Below are 12,497 nucleotides of genomic sequence, written 5' to 3' on the forward strand. Positions count from 1 at the left end.
AAGACCTTTCCTTACTGCATTTGAAATAATCAATGACACAAGAGAATCTGATTGTAGAAGTTTCTAAAACGTCAATTACAAGAGACAACGACCAGCTTTATCTTAATTTCTCTATATATGGTTGCAGTCGTTGTCAAAGCACAATTTTTTCTTAAATTAATCAATATACGTTAATCAACCTTATGGACCCTCTCAAGAAATTGTAAAACAAGATTTATTGATATTAGCATAGGACATAATCCTTGAGATGTTAAAATCTGTCTTAGCTATTATTGGGCCATGCAAACAAAACACAATAATGAACTTCTAATGTATTATTAACAAGTCATCCAATCAAAATCATTTCAGTCAAAAAATATAAAATCCCATGACTTCTCAACCAATCAAATTACTCCTAATGCATTCTGGGAAATCCTAAAAAATGCTGAAAAATTCATCCCTCCTATTTATAAATTAAAAGTATGTAATATATATTTATTATATATGTATAGATCTGCGATTGGTTTTTCAGTGTGTCGAACTTGTCTCAGGGAGCCATTTATAAGTTTTTGATTTTGTCTGATTAGTTGTCAATATTTTTCAACTAACACATTTTTTCTCTAATGTATGGTATTTATTTTCTTAACTGCTTCTGATTCATAAGAAATCATAAGAAAACAAACTGCAGAGAAAGAGATAAATTTTCGAGGTAAATCTAAATAATCATCAGATTGACTGATAGTTCTTAAATCAGCTAAGACAGAAAAAAAACCAAAAACACTATATGATAGGAATGCTTGCAAGAAATTTAACCCACTTAATTAAAGGTATTACTACAAATAAGACACAGAAAATAGAGATTTTCACAATAAAAACCTTCTGTTGAAAGGAGAAAATCAATACTGATGATTCCTGGTTTCCTGAATTCCATTAAAACTGCAGTCATTATCCTATCAAATGGCGATGGAAATTATAACCAACAAAAACTGTGAATACTTAACAACCTGCACAAAACTTTTCTTGTAAATAATAAATGAAACTAATTCTCAGTTGACTGGTATTTTTCATTTATCAGTGAGCCTGGAGATAATTGGGTAAAGTGGTATTTAAAGCTACTGTTTTATCCAATATACCATGAAGACCTTATGCTTTCAAACTCTGATTAGCACATTGTTAACAGCGTAGTTTGCCATTAGTACAATTGTGAAGCTACAGGAATTATAAAACTTATCTCTACCAGTCCTTTGATGAAATGACATAAAACTGAACCAAGCTTAATCTAGAGGATTGCTTTATTTGAAAATGGAAGTCAGTTAAATGAGAAAGGTTTTTATCACAACTGAAAACTGTTTATTCTCACTCTAAATTTATGGATATTCTTTTTATTTTCTTACATCTGTATTTTTTAGCTGAGTTTGATTATTTGATTATTTTTGTTCTTACACCATCAATAGAATAACTTGAATATATCTATCCTAAATCAACATTAAAAGAAACATGAATTTCCCAAAATTGCCACCATCGAAATAAAATAAAATTACATTTTATAGGAAAGGAAGTGAAATAAATATAATTCCCAAAGTAATATTTGCTAGAACTTCATCTTCATATTGAAACTGTATAAAACTGTGACAACAGTGATCTATTTACAGTGGCCCCTCGTGTGATACATGAAGATAAAGTGACACTTATTTCTGCTTATAAAAAAAACAATCAAAATTATTAAACTGTCAATCTTAGTTGTTCTGAACTTAAGAATGGCTTTAAATGGACAAAATCCTCCCTTAAAGTGATCCAAGTTGAAGACAGAGTTTCCATATGCACAGTATCTATAAGATCGGTACATTGAAGGGGAAGAAACCAAAGCAATGCATACTTAATAGTAATAAGATTGAAAAACATTAATCAGAATCCTTACAAATATTTATTATCCCCAAGACATATAAACAAACTAATTTTCTTTAAATTACAATTCATTATAGCATACAAAATTCATCAAATTCACACATTTGTTATGAATCATTTCAAACATTTTACATTGATTCAAAATATAAATTAATCTAAAAATATTTCACTCCAAGCTACATAGACTATAACTTAATAACTATAGCATAACATCCACCCACATAGAAAAATGACAGTTCTTGTATATATATATAACACAGTCAAATAATATCATCAATTTCTTCCGATCGGTAACATCGGTGAACATTGCTTAATCTAATGTAAACTTATTGCTTACTTTTCCTAGCCTATCGAATGGATTTGATGGTATGGCAAATAAGGATAGCAATCCAGTACCAATATCCGTGATAAGCAATTAAAGTTTGCTTGTACCAATATGAAGAAAAATCCTAAGGGATCAAAGTAAAACCAAACCATAACACATCTTCATTTTTTAATTAATTTTCCCAGGAAATGCTGAGTAAAGTCGTAAGTTTTATTATTAATTCTATGAATACAATGAGATGAGGGGTAAAAGTTAATGAAATAGTTCCACATGATCACACAATCCTCCACATCAGACAAGTGTCTACACAATAGGTCAAACCATCCAGACAAGTTAGAATAATATCAACAGACTTAATAAGTTTTACAATCAATTCCAATAAGGGCAAAAATATTAAAATATAACTGAAGGCAACCACTAACTAGTCTGACTTGGGACAGGCACAATTACTTGAGGTGGGTTAAATACTGTATTTTTATAACTGGATCTGAGCAGAGATTATAATGCTGGTTAAAATACAGTTTACACAATATAAGCTCCACTTAATACTCATTACAATATTAGCTTTAAATTCAGAACTCATTGAGAAATCAATCGATCTTTATTCTGAGACATATAATACAAGAAAATAAGGTCAAGGCTCATAGACAGATTTGATATTGCTACCAAATGTATTAGATTTGACAACTGAAAAAATTTCACCTAATGCATCATTGTAAAATGCATCATTGTAATAGATTCAAAGGTCAATGAATTCAGAAACTGAGAGCAGGTAATGAATATATATACAAAATACTTATGTATCGCTCTATTATGTGTTTTTCAACTCTGATCAGTGCTAGGGGAAGTACAGTGAGGTGAGAGTATGTTCTCGTAAGATGTAGACCTCAAATTTACTTTCAGACCAAGAACAGCTATGATAGTGTTTATCCCCCTGCTTTATGTTTTGTAAAATGTGTCCAGGATAAGATAGGTGGCAAGATGTGATGTGCTTTCTGACAATGTCCAGGATAAGATAGGTGGCAAGATGTGATGTGCTTTCTGACAATGCACAATACAAAAGTAATCAAATTGAAAATGTTCATGCTTTTTCACATTGGTTCAAAACGAATTTACAGAAAAATACATACATTAAAATAAAAACTTTTTTTTCTCAATCTTATAACTCTCAAAGGTATTTTTTCTCTTTTAACTCATTTTATATCTTGTGGAAAAAATAACACTACAATGCAAATTATATTCAAATGCTGACATATACAGTGGTGCAATTTTGATAATTTAATTAAAAAAAATACATTTTAAGTGAATACATACTACATACAGCATTTGACGAGTTAACCTATTGTTATTTAAGTTTCAATTCTTCAGACCTGACATGTCTGAAATAACCTAAATATATTTTCTGATGAATATCTTCAATAAATTTTAAATCTATTTGTTGATATTTTAGACATCTGAAATGAATTACTAAATCCTATGTATGGATCACTTGCATATAAGACATTGCATACTGCATACTACTACACCAAGTTTGCCTAGAGTTTACCAGTACATATGTACTAACAATTACTTATTATTATAACAATAGCCATCTTTTGTAACCTGCAACTGTATATTAACCAAATAAAAGTGTTTAAACCACATATTTTCCACTTTAAAATCAAATATATGGTGATTCATCAGTAACTATTTTCAATCAATTTTTAATTTATTCTTATAATCCTTGGAGAGAAGTTACCTCAAAACAATTTCATCAGAAACTCAATAATAGAAATGAAGATAAAAAAAACATCATGCCACACAAACAGAACAAAGGTAGAAACAATGACTCATGGGAAATCTGTATCAACAAAGGAAGACTTCACATGCAAATTAACTACAATGTAGTATCATCTTGGAAAACATAAGATTTAAAAACGTTTTCTGGAAATTCTGTAAAATTTAGGTTTTTAAATTCATTAATACTTCGAAGTTTCATTTAAATTTTTCCTATAGATTTTATTTAAATTTTTGTTTTTTTCAATGTTCACAGCAAGTCTTTTATTCATTTTAACAGAAAAAGGCACAGATCCAAGAATCGTGTTTGGAAAGGTAAAGCTCATGGACCTAATATATTTTTTTCTCAATCATTTCTATGCAATTTTTTCTTCAATTCAAAGGTGGTTACATAAGAAAATAAAATAGATTTCAAGAACAGCTACCTTCATTTCCAAACCCTCAGAGGAGCATCCCAATATACAAAGGAGCAATCAAATCATCACGTCACCAACATAGGATTAGCAAAAGTTAAAACCAGGTGCTCCGCAGGGCGCAGCTTTATACGACCGCAGAGGTCGAACCCTGAACAGTTGGGGCAAGTATGGACAAAACATTCAAGCGTGATACAGCTCTGAATTTGGATTGTGATCAAATTTTTGACATTACATGGTTTTTTTTTACACAAAACAAATGTCAAGATTTTACAAATCAATTAAAGATTTCTTCTTCAAACTTTTTAAATCTAAAATTAAATAGTTGACACAGCATAGGTTTCTGACACAGAATGAATGTGGTCTAATGAACTTAAAAGGTTTTTTTTGCCTTTGAGCAATTCACTATGCTGTTGAATATTAATCCTCTCAAAAAAATGTTTGAAGAAATTTTCTTTTTATTTATGAAATCTGAAATGAGAAAAATTTAACCCACCACCCCTTTTTTTCACATCCTCGTTTCCCGTTTTCCAAAACTGATATCAATTCAAATTTCTAATAGAGTTTGCAACAATAACTACTCTTTTAAATACATCATAAAATATTAAAATGTAAAATAAAGTGCTTGTTATCACTGAATGGTAAAGATTGGTTGGTAGTAAAAGTGAATATACATTGTTTATTGTATAAAACAATAAAAAAAACTTCATCAGCAACATTTTATATTGGCAAATTTCCAATGAAGTTATTTACGTAAAGTTATTGGCAAATAAAAATAGAAAATGACATCATAGTCATGTCTGGCAAATGTCCAACATACATTATCTAAAAACATTTTAGATAACATAAGGAAAAAAAGCTTCATCAGCAACATTTTATATTGGCAAATTTCCAATGAAGTTATTTACATAAAGTTATTGGCAATAGAAAATGACATCAAAGTCATGTCTGGCAAATTTCCATCATATATTATCAACTACTATTCTATACAAAGAAAGATAACTCCAATTGAAAATTAATTGCTATTGCACAATATTGTGCAATTAGATATTTCTTGCTATTGTGCAATACTGTGCAATTGAAAATTTCTTGCTATTGCACAATACTTTATATGGAATCCTGATTTGGACCAACTTGAAAACTGGGCCCATAATCAAAAATCAAAGTACATATTTAGATAAAGCATATCAAATAAGCCCAAGAATTTAATTTTTGTTAAAATCAAACTTAGTTTAATTTTGGACCCTTTGGACCTTAATGTAGACCAATTTGAAAACTGGACCAAAAATTAAGAATCTACATACACAGTTAGATTTGGCATATCAAAGAACCCATTTATTCAATTTTTGATGAAATCAAACAAAGTTTAATTTTGGACCCCCATTTGGACCAACTTGAAAACTAGGTCAATAATTAAAAATCTAAGTACATTTTTAAATTCAGCATATCAAAGAACCCCAAGGATTCAATTTTTGTTAAAATCAAACTAAGTTTAATTTTGGACCCTTTGGACCTTAATGTAGACCAATTTGAAAACGGGACCAAAAATTAAGAATCTACATACATAGTTAGATTCGGCATATCAAAAGAACCCCAATTATTCAATTTTTGATGAAATCACACAAAGTTCAATTTTGGACCCTTTGGGCCCCTTATTCCTAAACTGTTAGGACCAAAACTCCCAAAATCAAACCCAACCTTCCTTTTGTGGTCATAAACCTTGTGTTTAAATTTCATAGATTTCTATTTACTTATACTAAAGTTATGGTGCAAAAACCAAAAATAATGCTTATTTGGGCCCCTTTTTGGCCCCTAATTCATAAACTGTTGTGACCTCAACTCCAAAAATCAATCCCAACCTTCCTTTTGTGGTCATTAACCTTGTGTTAAAATTTCATTGATTTCTATTTACTTATACTAAAGTAATTGTGCGAAAACCAAGAATAATGCTTATTTGGGCCCTTTTTTGGCCCTGAATTCCTAAACTGTTGGAACCAAAACTCCCAAAATCAATCCCAACCTTCCTTTTGTGGTAATAAACCCTTGTGTCAAAATTTCATAGATTTCTATTCACTTAAACTAAAGTTATAGTGCGAAAACCAAGAAAATGCTTATTTGGGCCCTTTTTGGCCCCTAATTCCTAAAATGTTGGGACCAAAACTCCCAAAATCAATCCCAACCTTCCCTTTGTGGTCATAAACCTTGTGTTAAAATTTCATTGATTTCTATTCACTTTTACTAAAGTTAGAGTGCGAAAACTAAAAGTATTCGGACGACGACGACGACGACGACGACGACGACGCCAACGTGATAGCAATATACGACCAAAAAATTAAAATTTTTGCGGTCGTATAAAAAGGATCCCTAATGACATTATAACTAAATGTATTAGACAACACAAATAACCATTGCCTGTCACCAAATTTCTTATAAAATAAAAATCCAAGCGTAAAACAAAGTAACTGTCTTATGCTGGCACCACTTTAACTTTTTGAAAGACGTATCTCTAAATTGGTAAATGCAATAGCAGTAAAATTCCAAAATAACCCGTATTTCAGTGTATATGAATAAATTACTGAATCCTATTTTTCTAGATTCAAGTAAACTAACATTCACATCCTGAACCATTAAATAAACCATTTGGAATGGACATACATAAATCAAATATTTGACCTTGGAGGTCAAAGGTCAATTCCTGAAACCACCTACATTGGTAAGCAACACATAGTCATGAGGTACTGCAAACATTTACGAATTATCAAAAGTCAAAGTCTATGGATAAACAAGTTCTGTTCTTGTTCTGAACAAGAAAAATATCAACAAATAATAGTTTCAACCTTGAGGTCAAAGGTCAAATAACCTTGAGGTCAAAGGTCAAGGTAACACAAAGGTCATGATGATATTCAACACACCTTCTTATGGTATCACACATTCTTCCTAAATATCATAAGTCAGTGTCAAAAGATAAGAATGTTTTGACCAGACAATGTTGTATGAGAAGAACCAGATAAAGAAGGAATAGCACTAAAACATTGTCTCTCATCATCAAAAAGGAGTCATGATTCTTATTTGTGTCCCTTTCCAGAGTGGCTTTAATAGAAGGGTACATATTTATGAAACAGCAAATACAAATTATCTAGAGGTCCACATTAGGTTTTCAACAATAGGCTAATGTCTATGCAATATGTCAAGGTTATATAATTTTCACCGGGTGAATATGCATACTGCTCAATTCAATATAGCATGAAAATCCAATATTTTTATGTAATATAAATAATAGTCAGCCTGTTACTGATGAAAAACCACTAAATAAAATTCATATTAGTTGTAGTCTGGGACCAATACATAAATATATAATATCTATTGGTCCCAGTTGTAGTATACACTAATAAAACCTAATATACAAACACTTGTAAGTTGATGGAAGTATTGTAAAGTGTTAATATTAAAACAAGACATCAGAACAAATAAACAGAACAAGAACATAAAAGACAGAACACAGAAAATATAAAAAAAATATTTATTAAAACAAAAGCATAACTGAAATATAACAAAATAAAAGTAAACTAAATCAAAATAAAGGAAAATAAATGAAAGTAAAGAGAAACAATATCAAATCAAGGGTAAACAATATCAAAATCAAAATAACAAATAACAAACATTGAATAACAAATTTGAATCTTATGACTAAAGTAAGTACAACAGAAATCTTAGGAAATAATATAAAATAAATATTAACAGCATAAATATATAGGTTGAGTATTTTTGTCATAAAAATTATGTTAATAATCACAGCACATTAACACAATTTTTTATACTGATAAATAATCTGAGCAATCCTTAGTGTAAATGTAAATATACAACACGAAATTTCTCTCAAATTTGCATGAATTACCTTCCTTTCAACAACTGACAATTCATATTGAGAAAAATATAGAAGTTATAATTTGGGATCTATATGGTCCTGTTAATTATTGAAATAGCTTTCTTCAGCTTTTAAAAAAAAGTTTTGAAAATACAAGTACAAGGATCATGAACAAGAATGTGTCCATAGAACACGGATGCCCCACTCGCACTATCATTTTCTGAGTTCAGTGGACTGTGAAATAAGGGTCAAAACTCTTAATTTGGCATTAAAAGTAGTAATATCATATCATAAGGAACATGTGTACTAAGTTTTAGGTTGATTAGACTTCAACTTCCTCAAAAACAACCTTGACCAAAAACTTTAACTTCAATTGGGACAGACTGACGAACGGTTGGGTGAACGGCTGGATGCACAGACGTAATAACATAATGCCCATAAATGGGTCATAATAAAAATAACTACAGTAGGTAATTCATGCACAAGGGAAGTAACTCGTAGAATTATAAAAGTTTAACTAGTATAGGTTCATTATTATTCATTGGATACCAATTTTCGTTGGTTTCGGTGTAACAGGTGAACCACAAATTTGAATTTCATATTTTCTATAGGCTTTGAACTAGATATTTGCGAAACCACGAAAACAAATATCCCTGAAAATGAAAGTTTCCCCAATCCACGAAAATTGATACCCATAAAAATATATGAATCCTCAGTAAATATCAGTTTAGAGTTTGGCCTTAAATGATGCATATTATACTTGCCACTATCTTTAATGAACAGGGTTGTGTTCAATATCATAGCGGGTATGTAGTGCTACGTAGATTTTTGATCTACTAAGCGAGTAGCTAGCCTAGCTGCTATCAATATCTATGTAGCAGCGTTCAATAGTCATAAATCTATGTAGCCCTATGTAGCCCCTACGTTATTGAACGCAAGCCTATTTACACATTCCTGATATTTTCATATTTTAACATCTTTAATATTGTAAGTCAACACTCATAAAGGAACTGAAGCTCTTGCAAAAACACTTAAAAATTTGATTCTTCTTCTGATAAATTCAAAAAGAAGTAAATCAATGAGAAGTTTGTTTCAACATTGACAGACCACTTCTCCATTAGTTAAAAATCAATATCAAGTTAAAGACATTTTATAGTGGGATGTTACACAATCAATTCTTGTATTCAAAATAAGGAGTGATTTCTTTTCTTTGTATTTGACAGGCATCAGATTATATTGACAGGTTCAAGTTATTTCCCAAATGTCTGGAATAATAAAGTCTAGGAAGGAACAAAACATTGTTTATTGTGGTCTTTCTTTTTACCACAAAACACCATTACGATTGACTTAGGTATACTAATTCAAAAATTCAGAATTAAGGTCTAATCGCACATGTATGACAGTAAGTGTAAAACAGGTATATGGTATCAATGTATACATGTATTTTAGACAACCCATCCATCCTGGGTTCTTTCTCACAAATACTAGAGGAAAACTTAAGTTCAGATATATCACTTACACGGGGAATCAAGAATTGAAGTTGAATCTAGAAAGCAAAGAACAGAGACAAATCAATCCTTAATATACTAAAGTTTAGTTGAAACCAATAAATGGATTTGAGGATAGTGCACACTTGAAGAGTTATCTCATGAGAAATTTTAAAGAACAAGTCATTTGATTAAGAAAATCTGCAGAAACCACAACATTGAAAGATGAATAATGGAAAATTTAAGTTTCGTACTCAGAAAGTTATAAAACTGTTGTAAGTTCTGCAAGTCTACTAAGCCTTACTCAATACTGTGTTTCAAGTCATAAATCCTATTCTACAAATTGGATTACGTTTTATCAACAGCAGGTTTCTTTGAAGGGCTATGAAAAAAAGTTTTGCATTTCTTTTCAAAGTGAAATGAGCAGCACCTAAAAGTTTTATCATCTTTTTAATTTTTTACTTTACAGACTGTTTATTCTATTTTAAGTTTATTTTTTACAAAAGAAAAAAAGGGGACTTCATTGAAAATTATTCATCTCCATCAATAGACATGTTTCAGAATGAGATATGCTTTCAAACAATTATCAGAAAACTAACATAAACAAAACACATTCAAATCCTAACTCAATTTGTAACTTTAAAATCCACTTATCACATTAACTTTAAAAATGTTTAAAAAAATTTACAACTCCCAAAAAAGGTAATACTCACAGATATGCACAAAAATTCTATTGTTATCCCTTCAAAACTGGCAAAAAAGGGCAAAATTGTTATTAGAGTTACATCCCTTTATCTACATACATTGACTATAAACATCAGAGTTACATCCCTTTATCTACATACAATGACTATTAACAGACAGAATGGGAAGTACTTTCGTTGTATTTACTATCTATATTTTTTTCATCAGGACTAGAAGGATTACTAATATCTTGCTTAGGTATAACAAGTTTGCTTCTACTTTTTTTCTTTGTTTTTCTCTTCTTTCCCTCCTCTGATGAGCTACTACTACTAATTTCAATTTCTGCTATGTCTAAATTTTCTAAGTCCTCTAGAGGATCTGCACTACATCGTTTATTCCTATTTATAATCTCATGTTCACTGTCAGATGAACTTTCATCAATTTCTATTTTTATTTGACATCCATTTTTAGTTATACTTATATCATAAGTATCATCGTTTGTTTGATCTAGATTATCGAAAGCTTCTAAGGGTGATGACTCCCTTAAGATTACATTTCCGTTTGAACATTCCATTTCAGCACCAACACCTGAATCAGCGGTAGTTTTCTTTCCTGAACCAGCTAAGCTTTTAGCAAATTTCAAGAATTCATCATGTCTATCATCATCACTACTCTCAATCTCTGGATCGGTCTCGCCATTGGACGATTCTGTAGTATCAGATTCTATCATTTCACTATTGTCTTGTGACATATACCCTAAGAAAGGATCAGGCTTTCTAGAATCTCCATCTAAATTAAAATCATCAGATGGAGCAAGTGATAAAAAAGGAGGGTCATGTACACTTTCAAAACTATATTTATATCCTCTTTCACGAGGAAAACTCACTTTTCTACGAGTACGAATATTTGGCATGTCCTTTGAGCTTTGACGATGGTTTAATTTTGGTTTACGAGCAGTTGGCTGAAACACATTCTCCTCCGGTATTTTACACGTCCTACTAAGTGTGTCAGTTGCTGATGACAAAAGAGACACTGTATCATCTCCCTTGTCAGATTCAACGAAACTAATAGGACGTGATCCCGGAGTGCTAGGTGTTGATAAGTCTGCTGGTTTAAAGGTCGTAAACGTGATCCCTCCGCTACTTCTATTACTTTTACTTAAATACTTACCTTCGCTTAATAAATATACTGCTGCCGGAGATGGGAAGTCTAAACTACCATTATCACTTGCAATATGTTGACTATCCACAAAATCAACTGTCTCATCATTTATACTTTGTTCATTGATTGTTTTAGTCTTTTCACTTTTTTGTTCAATATTTTGCTTATCTCCATTTATATTTTCTGTCTGAGACATAAAACTTTCCTGTTCCTCTTTTGTTTTTATCACTGTCTGTTTTTGCAGTTTGCTATGTTTGCTACTATCTTTTGTCACAGATTTTGACCTTTCATTTTTAAAATCGTTTCCATTATTGGATTTTTTATTTGCAATTTGTTCAATTTCCGTATTCTCAGCACTTTTATCAGTGCTTGAACTCTTATCTAAAATACTACTTTCTTCTTCTTCTTCATTCAAATCCTCATTATGAATTCTAAATTCTTTGCTTTGGTCAGATATAAGATGAGATTCAATCTGTTCTGTATTGAAATCAGTACTAAGAATTGATTCACATTTTTCATGATGGTCTTTAATGTGTTTGACAATGTCAGTCTCAAACACAGGACTAGTAGTGTCATCAATACTCGAAAAAGTATCTCTTGGCGGGAGAGTGAAATAGTTCCTTCTTTTAGCACCTGATGGCGACATGTCCAGAGAAGTCTGAGAATGTCCTCCAGGAGTTCTCTTCCCTGATGGGGAACGACTTTTTAAAATACTAAATCCTTTTTCTGATGGTGAACGACTATGGGGAGATCTCTTTGTTCCACAAGAAAATGATCTTTGATGCTGTTGTGGAGACGGTGATCCATCTTCAGAACCTGCATATACTTTGACCTGTTCAACCTGTATATTGGTGGGACGTTTCTTTTTCAAACTTCGACTCCTTCGCAGAGAATTGAATTGA

General features: G+C 31.0%; 1 protein-coding gene across 4 annotated transcripts in view; it reads right to left on the bottom strand.

The window, feature by feature from the left end:
* The window catches only part of LOC139514624 (FERM, ARHGEF and pleckstrin domain-containing protein 2-like), a 96,002-nt gene that overhangs the window by 30,945 nt on the left and 52,560 nt on the right, over nt 1-12,497 (bottom strand). The gene's annotated exons all lie outside the window — the stretch shown is intronic.

Source organism: Mytilus edulis, chromosome 3 (assembly GCF_963676685.1).
Source record: "Mytilus edulis chromosome 3, xbMytEdul2.2, whole genome shotgun sequence".
Classification (NCBI taxonomy): Eukaryota; Metazoa; Mollusca; class Bivalvia; order Mytilida; family Mytilidae; genus Mytilus; species Mytilus edulis.